At 38.0% G+C, this 16,470-nt stretch overlaps 1 pseudogene; it reads right to left on the minus strand.

The window, feature by feature from the left end:
• Positions 1-10,191: 10,191 nt before the first annotated feature.
• Positions 10,192-10,541, minus strand: LOC142424474 (large ribosomal subunit protein eL36 pseudogene; annotated as a pseudogene).
• Positions 10,542-16,470: the final 5,929 nt, after the last annotated feature.

The raw sequence follows: 16,470 nt of genomic DNA on the forward strand, positions 1-16,470 counted from the left end.
AGACTATTAATATTTAATCTGAGCATTCTCTTTTGTAGAGAGGATTAACTTATCTTTCTGAAACTATTAAGTATAAGTGCTACTGTTCAGGAAGCAACCTAATTACCCTTTCTGGGGGAAGCTAAGAATCCAAGTGGAAAATAATTAAAACCTATCAGATATCTTATTGTGTACAGAAACTTCCAAATAGTCAAATGCCACCATTTGTCTGCCAGTTTGTCATGTGTTGGTGGCTTCTATGTTGCTGTGACGCTAGAAGCTGTGCCACCAGAGTGAAGAGAATCCACAGAGCTTGCAGATTGAGAAAAGACTAGGGGGAAGAAATATACTGACTGGTTCTAGAGACCTGGTGGCTCGCAGTGGAACTTTGTCAGCTAGTGTCAGAAGCTGAGTCCCTATGGTTGGGAAACATTCAAAATAAATAATGTAAGAGCTGCCTCTTCAAGGTAGAGTCAATCTTAATGACTTAAATGAAGTTAAGTTTACAGGACCTTCACTTGCTGATAGGGCATGATTCAAAACGAGAAGAAACCGCCATAAACATCCATCATTATTTGGAATATTGAATGAGTGAAGTACACATCTGGAAAAATTGGAAGTCCTTCAAAACGTAAATGGAACACATACACATCCACTACTCCAAGAATGTTGTATGTTGTTGTTGTTAGGTGCCATCGAGTTGGCTGCATCTAAGTGACACTGCACAACAGAAGGAAACCCTGCACAATCTGAGTGACACCATGCACAGCAGAAGGAAACCCTGCACAGCTGTTTCCATGCCTGAGGCCACTGTGGCGGCCGCTGTGTGGCGGACCTTCCTCTCATCTGTCGCTTCTCCACTTCACCAAGAGTGCAAATTACCAGCTGCACCGAGAAAGCTCCAACAGGGATACCTTCTCCCTTAAATGTCCATAGCCTTGGAAAGTTAGAATTAATTTTTAGAATAAAATTGATGGTTAGTGATATAGAAGGTGTCTAGAGGTGACCAATCTCTGCAGAAGACAAATGTTATGAAACAACTTCATTAATATCACATGCAAGTAAAATTCTACTAATGATAATTTAAAAGTTGTTACAACTGTGCATCGACAAGAATCTTACAGAGATCCAAAATACACTCAGAAGAGGATACAGAATGAGGCACATTATTGCTATTGCCAGATGGATATTGTCTGAAATCAGAGAATAGCAGAACTATGTTTACTTGTGCTTTAATGACCATGCAATGGTTCTTGAATGCATGGATTAAAAGAAACTATGGTTGATATTGGGAATAATGTGAATTCTACAATCCATAATTGCTATCATGTCATATCTGCACATAGATCAAGGATAGGACAAGAACAAAGGAATAGTTTGTGTTTTTAAAGTCAAGAAGGGGTCCTTCTGGGTGGTATTTTTCACTATATTTATGCAATCAATGTGCTGGGAAAATAGTTCCAGAAACAGGGCTGTGTGAAGAAGAAAACATTGTTAGAATTGGTGGAAGGCTTGTTATCAACATGCAATACGCATGTGACATAATCTTCCTTCCTGAAAGACAAAAGCTGGAAGCGCTCATTAATATCATCAAAGATTGCAGCTTTCAGTATGGAATGAAACTCAGTGCAAAAACCAAAAATCTCTCAACTGGGTCTGTAGACCTCATCGTGATAAAGGAATAAGAGATGGACACTGTCAACGCTTTTATTTCACGGGATCCACAATCAACTCTCATGAGAGCAACAACAGAGAAACCAAATGATGCTGTTCATTGGGAAAACATGCTGCTCACGGCCACTTTATTTTGGGAAAGAAAAAAGATGTTCCTCTGATCACAAAGTGCACCCCGCCCATGTAATGGCATTTTTAATTGCCTAATGTACACGTGAGAGCTGAACAATGAACAAACATGATAGTAGAAGAAACGCTGCATCTAAAACGTGGTGTTAAATTCTATTGAAGGTCCCCTAGTCTGCTAGAAAAACGAACGCGAGGGGGCAGCAAGACTTCTTCTCACATACTTTGGACATATTAGCAAAGGGAATCGTCCCTTAAAAAAGAGGACACTGTATTTGGTAGAAGGTCAGAGAAAAGGTGAACAGCCCTTCTGGAGTAGATGGACGCAGTGGCTGCAACGAGGAGCTCAAAGAAAACAAGTGTGAGAATGGCATTAGACTGGGCCGTGTTTTGTTCTTTGGTACTCCGGGTGGCTAAGCTCAGAATTGCCTTCAGGGTCCCTACCAACAACAACACATCAACTAAAGGAGCATTTGAGTGACATGTGGTTAAGTGCCCTACAGCTGGCCAAGATGTCGGCATACTAGATGACCGAGCTTATGGGTTCAAAATGGTCCCAGATTTGAAACTCGAATGGAGTAGCTCCACTCCACACACATCACACTTTCTTGCATTAGAATCAACTCAGCAGCAACGACATAGACAAATACAATTGTGTCTGAATCCCTGATCTGCCACTGAGCTGAACTGACCATCAAATAAAGTACGAAATGAGACCGAAGGGCTTGAGTATGCTAATGACAATTATTCTGGATAAAAATTAAGAAACTGGCTGTGGTTGTTCTTTATTATTCACAAATGTGTCACAAGTTCCAGGAATAGGGGCTGTGTTTGTGTGTAGACAAGACATGCCTCGGTGTTTATTGAACACAACCTGTGTAAGTGACTGTGACAGGCCAGAGAAGTGTGTCTCTCATCTTAGACAAGACACGGTCGTTTCAAAGTCTCTCCGATTCTCAGAACTAGCATTCTCGCACCTACAATGCCCTTCCCCTAATGGTAAGCCAAGTCCACAGCTTTGTTATTCTAGGGAAGTTGATCGGTGAGCGTGGGAAGGATGCGCTTGGCAGCTAGCCATTGATTTCAGTGAGGCAGGTGGACAAGCAGCTGCCGCTACTGCTTCCCAGCCTGTGCCATGCATGCTTGGGAGGCTTAACCAAATGGACTTAAACATGTATGTTTCAGCAAATATGCACTCATACACAATTTAAGGGTATGTTTGGCAACAAATTGTAGGAGACTTTTTTTAAGGGAGCCTAATGAAAATACAAGTTAGCCGACACCTACCTGAGCCTTGTTATAATTCAATGCATTTCTATCAACTTGACGTATAGGATTTCATGCACTATTTATTATAGAAACTAAATATACAAGCATATATGTGTATGTGAATATGTGTGTGCATCCTTTAGGAGTTACATGAATAATGTGTTTACTACAGATTTTCAGTCACTATTTTCCATTACCTTGTGGCTCAATGAGGAATTGGCCGATCCCGTCAATCGCAGCAGTTGGTTCTTTTGAAGAGGAAATAGTAATAGTAATATAATGTACAATTTTGGAAGCATAGGTGGGGAGGTTCTTCACATAGACACATGTTAACTTGGCTGAAGTGGAAAGCAATATACAGTAAGAGAGAGGGTAGCAAAAATTGATGGAAGCAGGAGAGACAGGAGGAGGAAGCCAAGAGTTAAATTTCACAGAAGTCAATGCTATTTGATCCACAGTCCAGCAAGGAGACGCCCTCTGACTGGCTGTACATAGACACAAAGTCTACACAGGTACGCGAGGGAAAGTGGACCTCTATCTACACGTAGGATAATAGGCTTCACAGAACATACAGGGCCGTGGACTGCTCACCGTGGAAGGAAAATGCTAAAAGAGCAGGCATTCTACCTCCCGTGCCCTGGCGTCCATTGTATACTCAGATAATTGCATAAGGACTTCGTCCACTTCCACATGGAAAACAAAATTCACAGAGGGAAGCTGCTCTATGGTAACTGAAAGAGAGCACAAACAGCCTATATTTTAAATGCTTAACTCTGAATTTTAAAAGGGGTTTACATTTACAGTAAGGAGACAGGCACTTTCTTACATAATCTGCATCTCAGAGAAATGATTGTTGTTTCAGTTGCTGTCGCGTTGTAGCTGGTGAACATCTCTCTCATCTGTGCAGGGCAAACGGTTCCATCCGGTTTTCAGGGCCACGACCGTTCAGAGCGATTGTCAGGCTTGTTCTCTGAGGTGACTGAGAACGAACCCCTGACTTCTCAGCCTGTAGCTGAGTGCTAACCGTTGGGGGCACAAAGGACTCCTTCCTGGAGACATGCCATCCTTGGATCCGATGCCTACACACTCAGCATATACAGATAGCCTGTGCTGCAGTAACCTTAAGCATATTAACATTGGACATCGAATCAGTGCTGGTTGTACTTACTTGAATGAATTATAGAACACACAATCCCCCAAACCCCCCCTCCATTATGTCTACACTAAAAATTAACCCAATATCATCACAAAATCCATCTATTGTATTAGTCATTTTGTCTCATTTTTATGGTCAAAGGTATATGGTCTCTTTCCCACTGGCACCCTGAGAATCTGAATTAATGTACTCAAACAATTAGCAAAGCTCAATGAATGACTTTCCATTCCTCATTCTGTGGGTTTATGAGTTTAATAAAAGAAAAAGTCCACTGTTCACACAAGCTTCGTGCTCCAGAGCTGCTCTAACAAGTCTTTCTGTCTATCAGGAGACAGCACCTCTAAATGACCCCATGGCATGCTCATAAAACACACAATGAAAAGATATTGAATTATTGGGGTTGATTCATAGATTCCAATGCAGTCCACAAATTACAAGCAGGTTCTCTACACTAATTTTTTCTTTATAATTTCCGTATATGAAATATATACTTTACTTGAGAATTTTAAAATTAAATATTCTATTATAATGTATAGTTTCTGGATCTCTGAAAGAGATCGTTAACATTCACATTGGCATTACTATAATATTAATACTCTGTAAGAATTTGTTTGAATGTTCAATTAAGTATGCATTTAATGCTAACCAAAACACAGCAACTGATTTATTCTGATCTGAACGCATCATACTTATAAGACAAATTTTATTTGATACTTCAAGCATAATCACTTTGTCTCCCCCAAAAAAGCTTCATTATATTTTGTACATTTTCAATGACTATACCTAAAAATGACTGCATATTGCTTGTCCACAAGAAAAAAAGGGCTAGTTTTACAATTATGAAGTATAATGCTTTTGTAAAGTTATAGTGAACTATTATATAATCACTCATATTCTGTGATAGCCTCACTTATTTAATATTGAGAATAAATATAATGTAAAACACATACTTATGCTCTATACAATGTGCATCTGAGTAAGCATTCTTTCTTTACCTTACAGGACTCTGATATATAATTCATTAGCTCTGTCATGCTAATTCCCATATAGATTTGCTATAAACAGATTTATGGTATGAGTTTAATGGCCTCTAGAAGGTAATTTTCCAATGCCATGATTATAGGACTGACTTAATGGGATTTTTATACTCCCTGACCATCCACCAATATACTGGAAATGCATTCTAAACTGAGTTACTTTCTAGACTCATAGAGAAGTTAAATATTGAGTCAAAGTGGACAATATATGTGAAAAGTTATTTCTTGAGCAATCAAAAAATGTTACTCTTCTTTCAAAACTAATAGAAAATAGGATATAACTTTGGGTTCCACATTAATTTATGTTACTTCTAAGAATAGCTGAGAGCTTATCACCAAATACATTTATACATAGACCCAGTGGCAGTAGTTTCCACAGACGATGAGAACACTGCCTGGTTTAACATCAAGACAAGTGTATTACAGGTGTTTCCTTTCACCTCATTCACTTAATCTGTATGATGAGTAAATAATGGGAAAAGTGGAATACTATGAAGACTACTTGGGCATCAGGTTTGGAGGAAGATCATTAACACCCAGCGCTGTGGGGTTAAGCCAGGCATGCATGTTGAAAGCAAAGATGACTTTAAACACTTACTATTGAAAAGAAGACTACAGCAATAATCAAACAAAGCAAAAAATCCTCATAGCTGGACCACCAAGCAACATCATGACAAATGGAGAAAATGTTGAAGTTGTAAAGGATTTTGTTTTATTTGGATCAACAACTAATGCTCATGCAATCACTACAAAATCAAATTTCATATTACATGGACAAAGGCTTCTTCATGGAAGAACACACCAGCCTGTGCGATCATGTGGTTCCGAAGAGATCAGTTATCAGGCATCAAATAACAAAAAATCATATCATTGGGTGCACACCTCCATGATACGATCGCTGAAGACAAACGGGTGCATAAGCAAATGTGGCAAAGAAAGCTGATGGTGCCCGGCTATCAAAAGAGATAGTGTCTGGGGTCTTAAAAGCTTGAAAATGAACAAGCGGCCATCTAGCTCAGAAGCAACAAAGCCCACATGGAATAAGCACACTATCCTGTGTGATCATGAGGTGTCGAAGGGCTCAGGTATAAGGCATCATCCAAAAAAAAAATCTTACCATAGTGAGTGAAGGGGGAAATGCAGAGTGGAGACCCAAATCCATTTGTTGGCCACTGGAGATCCATTTGCAGAGGGGTCTAGGGGAGGAGATGAGTCAGTCAGGATGCGAAGTAGCACCGATGAAGAATACAGCTTTCCTCCAGTTCCTGAATGTTTCTGCCCCTCCAACTACCATGATCCGAATTCTACCTTGCAACTCTGGATAGAGCAGAGGATGTACACGGGTGCAGATAGGAGCTAGAGGCACAGGGAATCCAGGGCAGATGATACCTTCCGAACCAGGGGTGTGAGGGACGATAAGGGGAGGGTAGAGGGTGAGTGGGTTGGAAAGAGGGAACCGATTACAAGGATCTACATGTGACCTCCTCCACGGGGGACGGACAACAGAAAAGGGGGTGAAGGGAGACGCCAGATAGGGCAAGATATGACAAAATAATAATTTATAAATTATCAATGGCTCATGAAGGAGGGGGGAGCGGAGAGGGATAGGGAAAAAGAGGACTTGATGCCAAGGGCTTAAGTGGAGAGCAAATGCTTTGAAAATGATGAGGGCAAAGAATGTACAGATGTGCGTCATACAATTGATGTATGTAGGGATTGTGATAAGAGTTGTATGAGTCCCTAATAAAATGTTTTTAAAAATGTTTAAGATGAAGATACCACTGTGAAGACTAATCCCAAACATGGTGCTTTCAGTTGCCTCAAATTCATCAACATTTAAACATTCAGGGAGGAATATAAAATAATACATTTGGGTTATAGAGCTGGCAAAGAGCTTTAAATATAACATGTACTGCCAAAAAAATGAACGACTCTCTCTTGGAAAGGGTACACCTGGAAAGATCCTTTTAAGGACGTATGGCATGGTTTTGTCGTATGTACTTTGGCCATGTTCTCAGGAGGGACTCCTTCCTGGAGCAGGACGCCATGCCTGGTAAAGCAGCAGGTCGGGGAAGAAGAGAAAGACGGTCAGTAAGTTGGATTTCTCCAGTAACCACAACCTGGGACTCAAGCTTGGCCATTAGTTTGAGGATGGGGCTGGGGCAGGGCCAAGCCATACTTTTTTTCTGTTGTATATACATTTGCTGTGAATCATAGCCAGCTCAACTTTAATCAACAACAATAATGATTTACCAAGAAGCAAAGTTCATCAACAGAAACCAGCAAACACATGCACGCAAAATGTTTTGAATTTATAACATATACTTATTTGTAATACTATTACCTTACTAATGGTTTAATTAAGGGTATGGTTGGTATAAGCTTTGGTTTGTTTTACTCTTATATTTATTGTGATTATGCTTAGAAGCTAAAATTCTAAAGATACAAGATAGAATTTGATTTAATCGACTATCTCTCAATTTTCTCATAAAATTGAAATGACTCAGTGACTGCGACTTGAGCCTGATCATGTAAAGTGGATTGGTGCTAACTGGTGATCTGTGATTTGTAATATATACAACATAGTGGCTCCAATAATTATAATATTCTATTGGAATTTCACTCCTTTCTAATTTCAATCTGAATTTAACCATAATCCTAGGTGTCCCACTGTGTTTAATTAGGTCTCTAGGGAAATTCCTCTATTTGTGTTAAGTTGATCATTCAATGCCTTACGCAGTTCCATTGTCGGTGTGCAGAACTACATCTTTCTTGACAGCGTCTGTATGATCTTTGTTTTCTTGCCATTTAAAAATGCTCATATTTCTCTGATCAAATGACAACTCTTTCTGCTTCTGCACAGATATATCAGCATCTTCCTAACAAGAAGTTCACGTTACTAAGGTTTATACTCTATATATCCATTTTAGAGATTTTCATGTGACCTTCAATCACTTCAATTAAGATTTCAACATGTACCCTTTACTCATTTCAGTAAGCATAACTACTTTAATTTACAAGGAATTTTTATCAGTTGTGTGCTATGAGGAGCAGAAACTTAGCAATTCTTGCAAAAATACAATTATTAATAATAACAATAAGAGTTATACTCCATAGTATTCCCCCAAATGTTAAGATGAATGTTTCTCCTTGATTTAAGGGCCAATTATAATATAATTATTTTTTAATTGCTTCATATTTATTTAACCAATAATATTTTAGTACAATTGACAAAACAAGTGTAACACAAAAGAAAACATGAATTTATTTAATATCTACATTAATATGCCCTTACTATTTTTTAAATCATAATCTTCATGAAATAATAATATATCTTTCAGTCCCTAACTACTTATTATGGGCCAGATAGTATTTTAGGCATTTTGTTTTATATTAATTATCATCTTACTACTCTGAATTAGGTACTTTTATCTGTGTTAGCAAAGCATAAGTTAGAACTCATTTAAATTACTTTTTCAAGGTCATAAGACTTGTGGTTAGTCAAGCTAATTAATGTTAGAGGCCAAGTCATAAGCCAGGTCAAAGGACAATCCAGATTCTTTTTCCTCAAATACACTACACTATCTTCCCCTCTAAGATGCCATGTCCTTGATGTTGAAAATTATTCAAAATAATAATTAAAGGAAAGGTAAACAAACAAGTCTTTCGATTCTTATAAAATTCAAGTTTTTGTTTATATTTATCTACAGTTGGATGGAAGTACATCAAGGTATATTTATCCACAGGTGGATGGAAGGTATATTTATCCACAGGTGGATAGAAGGTATATATATCTACAGGTGGATGGAAGGACATCAAGGTATATTTATCTACAGGTGGATGGAAGGACCAGTGCACCTCAAGTCCTCCTGAGGTCAGAGGAATTTAAGGGTGTCACCCACTCCTTCCTGAGCTCTTTGCTCGAGTTCTCTGGGGGCACAATTTGTAATTTCTTCACATCGATCATTTCTCTTTTTGCATATCACATTTGTGCAGATGATCCTTGCACGAGACATTGGCCGTAGTCCCTGTGTCCACTGTGTGAATTAACAAAGCGTCGGTTTAGAGCAGAGCAAGATGCTGGGAGAGAACTTAGTAAAATCGGCCATGGAGAGCAGAGTGAGTCTGCAGCTTTACGGACTGACTGAGTCACAAAAGGCGCTGTTTTTCCTTGGCGCTCGTTGCTTTTCTGCAGCATGATCCTGCTCCTGTGTCCTGCAATTTTTTCTTTAGAATGAACACCTGGATTTTTGTTTTCACATTTCCATGTAACATTAATGATAATTGTTGAATTTATTTAACATTTAAACGGTGCGGAGGACATGTCCATGCAATACTAAGGATTTGTAAAATCCAAAACTCCAGATGGGACTAATTTCTTTTTATTTAGTTTTGAAAAATCTTAAAAGTAATCTCAGGAGGTGTTATATAGAAAGTTTTAAGTTTTCAGACCCTGAAAGTAAACACATGGGCATCCCACAAGGAAATGTTAGAAAATTATATATTCTGAGTGTCAATTCACATGCTGTCAAGTTCAGCCAGTTTTCAAAATATCACATATGTTCTTTTCTAGTAAGAAATACACTGACATTAAAGTCGTGTCGGGCTTTCTAGAAGAATAACAAAAAAAACAAGATAATTCTTTCTTTGGAATAAAACGATAAATAAGTCATGCAGAAAAGTGGGCAGTTACATCACGTCCAGAGATAACTACTAAAAGCTTTCCAAATTGCCATCTAAGTGAAGCCAAGCAGGTGGTCAGCATGCAGGTCGGGCCGAGTGTGGGGCTGATTGCCGAGCATTTTGGAGCAAAGCAGCTATTCATTTCACCTGCAAACTCGACAGTTCACTTTGACATTGCACATCATGAAAAACAAGTCAGTGCCTATTTTTAGCCTAAATTAACAGAGACAAACTTTTTTTTTCTGGAAAGACTTTATTTTAGGGGTGGGGAGAGGGGGGCACGGCACTCAGTCCTTCTTGGCAGCGGCCTTCCTCATGGCGGCCCGCACGTTGCTCAGCTCCTCTCTCTTCCTCTTGGCCCGGATATGTGTGCCCACCCGCTTCTTGATGAACTTCAGTGCCCGCTTGTCCTTGGAGACCTTGAACAGCTCCATGGCCCTTCGTTCGTAGGGTGCGAAGCCGCACACCTCCCGGATCATGTCCCGCACGAACTTGGTGTGCTTGGTGAGGCGCCCGCGGCGGCGGCTGTGCCTCGGCTTGCTCACATTCTTGGTCACCTTGTGGCCCTTGTCGAGGCCCACGGCCATAGGGTAGTGCACAGCCAAGGCTGCGACTCTTCGGTGGGTGCCGCGGCGGAAGGAAGGGGCCGCGCGGCAGAGACAAACTTTTTAAACACCTTTATTTTTTGGTGAACCTCATAAAAATAAATGTTTTTGATTGCATATTTTCTTTCATTTCTTTTGTTTTTTTTAAAAAAAATTGGTTTCATGTTTGTGTCGTTTGAATTATTTCAAAATATTTGAATGTAGTTTTCCATGAAGTACTATTGGGAAATAGTTTGTGTTCTGATGAGGTTGAAGTCCACAACGGGTTGTATAGGTTTCCTAAATGTATTGGTATAATATTATTACCAAGTAAGTAAAAATTTTTTGAGACAGGGTGTAGTACCAGCTCAGGTTTATTCCAAACAGGACGTGTTGGAGCCCGCCACTGCACTGGTGGATGGTTGCAGGCACGTTCTCTCGGTAGCACCTTTGTCTTCGTACCTTAAGGTACATTGAAAAAGTAAGTTTAATCTAAAAGTAGCTACCAACTGAATCTGCTTCACTTGATCAATTCAGGTTTTGCCAACAATTTTGAGGGATTTTCAAGGTATATTCTGATAAATTTCCTTAAAGTTCATAAGATGATCATGGAGGCTTATTATGAAGAAGTTTTTGCTTTTGTTTTAATTGAAAACAATCTTGCTGGGGAAAAGGCAGGGCATTTGTGTCTAGGATTACTTTTCTTCTCTCATAACAATGAACATGCTAAATTTTCGAGGTGTTCCGGTCTCTGCCAGGAGCCTGGCTGGCTCTGCAGGTTAGGCATTGCGCTGCTCACTGCAAAGTCTGCAAATGAAACTCGTCACGTATTCTGCAGGAAATTACTGTCTCCCTTTAATTCCCTTAAAGGTTTACGTTCTTGGAGACCCCATACAGCATCAGACCCAACTAGTTGGTTTGGTTTCTGAGGGGCTATCCTAATAGAATTCCACTGGGATATCTTATCTAGCCTACAACCTTCATCTTTCCCCCTCTTTGCCCGTAAATCTCAAAGACTCCTCAAAGAAAGACGGGGAACTACACTTCCCCTCATATCATCCATTGAAACCCTTTCAGCATTGTTTGACTCTGCACCGCTGGGATTTTCATGAGTCAAAGTAATTTGACAGTAACTGATGGTTGGATAATAATATGACAGAACATCTTTCAAATCCTCTTATGAGTAAACATCAAGACAGTTCTATCTCAGTAATATATGCATTATTTTAATTAGTAAAATTGTTGTTAGGTACCATCCAATTGGCTCTGACTCATAGCGACCCGATGCACAATGTAACGAAACACTGGGAGGTCCTGTGCCATTCTCACAATTCTTCCAAGTCTGAGCCCTTTGATGCAGCCACTGTGTCAATCCAACTCCCGTAGGTCCTTCCTCTTGTATACTCCAGCCCCCTGCCCCCCAGTCACGCACACACCACCACTTTACCAACCATAATATCCTTCTCCAGGGACTGGCCTTTCCTGACAATATGTTCAAAATATTCAAGATAAAGTCTCACCATCCTTGTCTCTAAGGAGAACCTGGACTTACTACTTCTAATACAGATGGGTTTGTCCTTTGAGCAGTCCATGGCACTTTCAAGATTCTTTTGCAGAACCAAAATTCAAATGTTCCTTTTCTTCTACCATATTCCTTATTCAATGTCCAACTTTCACATGCAAATTATGTAATGAAGGGTACCATGTCTAAGGTCAGGTGCACCTGTGTCCTCAAAGTAACATCCTTGCTCTTTAATACTTTAAGATCTTGTGTAGCACGTTTACCGAATGCAATATATTTTTTAACCTTTTGACTACTGCTTCCCTGAACATTGACTATCAATCCAAATAAGACAGAAATTAAAATTCTCCTTTACTGATTATTAGTAATAGAATATTTTAATATTTTAAAAATCCATCTAATGACTAAGAACAAATAGTCCTTCAATAATTTCAGCACAATAACTACTCATTACAACACCAAGTGAAGAAATCACAAATGTATGACTTATAAGTACATATCCTAATAAAATAACCTATTCTTCTCAGTAGTAATACTATCTTTACTTTTGTGTTAAAAATAAGTTATAGTTGTGGCACAAATTGCAACTAGATACTTCCCAAGGAGGATAGAGTAAGAATTAAATTTATACAAAATTTTCATAGCTCAATCGCATTAGTTCCCACAACAATTTATTATCTTTTCCCCTTGATATTAGCCATTGACTTTGTTCACCACACACTATATTATCAAAAGTACTTTCATACTAAATTTTTTCTGCTTCATTGATAGACTAAATATACAAGCATATGCCCATGAAAGTAAAGATATATTAAAATACATATTGATACATTTAATCTCTGTGCAGCTATTATTTTTTACACATTTTTTCTGTGTAGCAGCATATTAAAAATCAATTGGAAGGCCTTTAAGACACCCTTAATTGTGCCAGGAAATGCACGTTGAAGGAAGATACTGTAGCATCCACATGAGCTCTCCTGATTAACAAAAGCATCCTGTGTCTAGTTAAGAAATAGCTTTTTATAATAGTGTTCTTGATTTACACCAGGAAGTGTTGGCATACAAAGTGACCCCACTTTAGTAATGATGATTGTCAAAGAAGTGTTATTGATTCTTGTCTCCGTTGTAGAAGAAAAATCAATGCCAGACAGCTCTAGGGGAGATGCTTCTAATGGTTTTACTGTTTTAAAGTCACCTGGGACATGCCTTCCAAAGAAATCAACATGTCCATACAAGATCAGCCCATCTATATTCTGGAACAAGTCCAGGGGCCTCAAATTTTAATTTGGAAGGAGCACATTTTGGTTCCTAAGTCTGAGCAAAAATAAGCTTTTTACTAGTCATCAGTTTGTAGAGTAAACATTATTCAAATACTTTTGTTCATTGTTAAAGTTAATCATGGAATTATAATCTTATATGTTGGTTTCAAAATTACCTCATTTATAATTTAATCTCTCCTGACTTTATGATAGCATAACTTAATAAGCAATAAAACTCTTCTACAATTTATTTGTTGTCCACTTTTTTTCCAACTGTCAGCATTATATGTCCATTATATTTTGCCTACATATCTTTTAGGTAGGTGGTGATAAAGTAAAAAAATTATTAAATTTTGCCTGAATATCCTCTATATACAAAGGGCGGTTTAGCTTTTTTGATATACTGTATTTTTATACAGTATAAATAACTGAACAATGTATAGCTGAACAATAGATAGCTTTAAATACCTAATAAGACTATTGATTTTTGCAAAATTAAATTTAGTTCTTCTAATAATATTTTGAAGTCTTTTAAACAAAATATAGCACAATCTAGATATCTCCTTGGACATGTGGAATGATCTGGCAATGCCTCTCTGTATGGAAATAAATAGGTTCCATTTGGGGAAACTGTGAGGGGGTAATGTATGATTTCTTCTGGCTACACAAAGTGGAAGCTTCATCTAAGCCCACAACTGCCCAAGGATGATTCCAGTCAGAAGTCAAACATGCATCATCCACCTTCCTGTCCCCAATTCTGACATCAACTGTCCCTCGCACAACACTCTACTTCTCACTCAACTATCCTTTGCAATGATCACCTAAACCTCACAACAGACACTACTCAATATAATGGGGGATTGGTTATTAGGGAAGTTAGCAGGTACAGAAAGTACACATCGGAAAACATCTAAAGATCTAACCCTCTTTGCTGTAGGAGTACCTTTTCTCAGCCATGACAGCAGTCGCGTTTCTTTCTGGCCTTTCATATCTCTATGGTGGCATGGTCATTTGACCTCTGTCCCATTTGGTCAAGTGTCACACAGTTCTTTCATTGCTGATGGATTCTAAAGGGCATCCCATTTTGCAAAATAGCCTCCTACCCAAAGGGACGCGACATTTCTCTTCTCCCTCTGCTCTGGGAGATTCAGCCCTGCTGCTTCACTTTACCTAGACCTCAGTGCTACCCTCTCATTTGTCTCTGTTGCTGGGCACATCCTCCATTAGGGATTCTTATTTCTCCGTGGTTGCGGAAGTCCTCTTCCTATTTCTAAGATAGTTCATTTTTAAATCCACTGGAATGGCAAAACTGACAAATTTCCAAGTTACAATCCTCTGCCCCTTACTTACCTGCTCCCATTAAGTCACTGAATGGAGTTACTAAGATTATGGACAGAAGACCAGACCAAGCATTTCACCTCACCCCACCCACCTAGTATGGCAATTAGCTTAAGCTAATATAAGCACACTATATAGCGAGGATGAAATTAGTACTGCTTTTGTTTCAATTACAAAAGTAAAAATGACTCCACTATAAATATAAAATATATGGAAATATCTTATTTGGTCTCATGTATTATTTCCCTGTCTATCTTCTGCTTTGCACCCATGCTGGCAGAGATTGGATAATCTCATTAGGCTTCATTAATATTGAGAAACAAATTAAAAATCTGTTTAATCAAAAATAACAAAATGATCCACATACTTTCACCAGCACTCTTTAGCCTTTCTAAAGAAGCCCCATTCCAATAATCCTTCTCACAATATTGTTTCCTACTACAGTGAAGTATAAAATGATAGCACATGTTTCAAACTACCAGTAATTTTCCCATTGTGGTTGATATGTATTTTGTTCCTTTGTTGTATTCTCTGGTACTTGTATCTTTAGCTTATTACTTATCAATATTTCTTTTACCCTGTATTTCATTATTGTGTTTATTTACCTAAGAGTAATTCTAAACTCAAATATAGACATTTTCTAAAGAAAATAATTAGTGGTACTTTTCCTAAAGCTTTGTAAAATTCAATGTTTCTTTTTGTTGAGCAAAATATGAAAGCTATTTAATGAAAGAAAATAGTTAAAATTTTATTTCAGCACCTCAGATTCTAGTAAATTGACAATAACATATTAGATAAATGGCACATGTACTGAGGTATAGGTTAGTATTTTCTTACTTAAAAGTATTTGAAACCTAATTAAAAATAGCTTTGATTACCAAAAGAGAACCAAAAATACAAGACAATAATCAATAAGTTTATATAATTAAAAATTAAATGGGATACCATCTTCAGGCACCGTTGAATCAAGAATATAAACACTTCAAGTTTAACTTTTTCTCCTCTAATTTCTGTGTCTGGAAGCTGTACTCTCTTGCAAATTAGTAGCAAACAATTCTGGTTTACATACTATTTATAACTTTTGATTTCAGAGACAAATTCTGTCCCAGAATATCCAAAGAAGTAACCTGGAAAACATGTTCAATGTCTGAGAAACATCTACTTTGTCTGAATATAACATTTTAGAAGTCATAATCCCTTCCCAATACTCCATAAATAATGGTGACCAAAATAACATAAACTCAATATTTACAACTTTCAGCAACAAATTAATCTTTGGGGTGGAATGTTTCCACAGAATGCATTGCTGGGATATGAATCAGCAGATTGACCTGCATACTTTAGGCTTCTCCAGCTCCAGCACTTTTTGAAGTAACAAACAGCCTTGTTCCTGGTCTGGATCTGGGTTTGTCAGAATTCGCACCCATGAGAGTTATGAAAAGCTTCCACCTTGACACATGATTCGTGGATTTAGGACTAGTGAGCTTCCATGTCTTTGAAATAAATCTCTTTATATATCTATATATGTATATGCTTAATTTATTATGTTTCTCTGCAAACACATCCTAAGACATGAATAAACATGAAGATCACATTACTGGCCGTGCCATGAGTACTAAATGTTTGTTTTTTAATCTCCATCAGGATTCTTTTGAGTTCTTCCAGAAATTATAAAGATATAACAGGTTAGTTTATCAACTTTCAAATACAGTAAAATTCCTACACACTTCATAGTTCTTGACAATTTGATAAATCTTAAAATAAAGGTGGTTGATAACATTGAGATAAAGTAAAACTATGTAATTTTTTATTTATATAAAGTGCGTAGCTATGCCAAAGTAAA

This window comes from Tenrec ecaudatus, chromosome 13 (genome assembly GCF_050624435.1).
Source record: "Tenrec ecaudatus isolate mTenEca1 chromosome 13, mTenEca1.hap1, whole genome shotgun sequence".
NCBI lineage: Eukaryota > Metazoa > Chordata > Mammalia > Afrosoricida > Tenrecidae > Tenrec > Tenrec ecaudatus.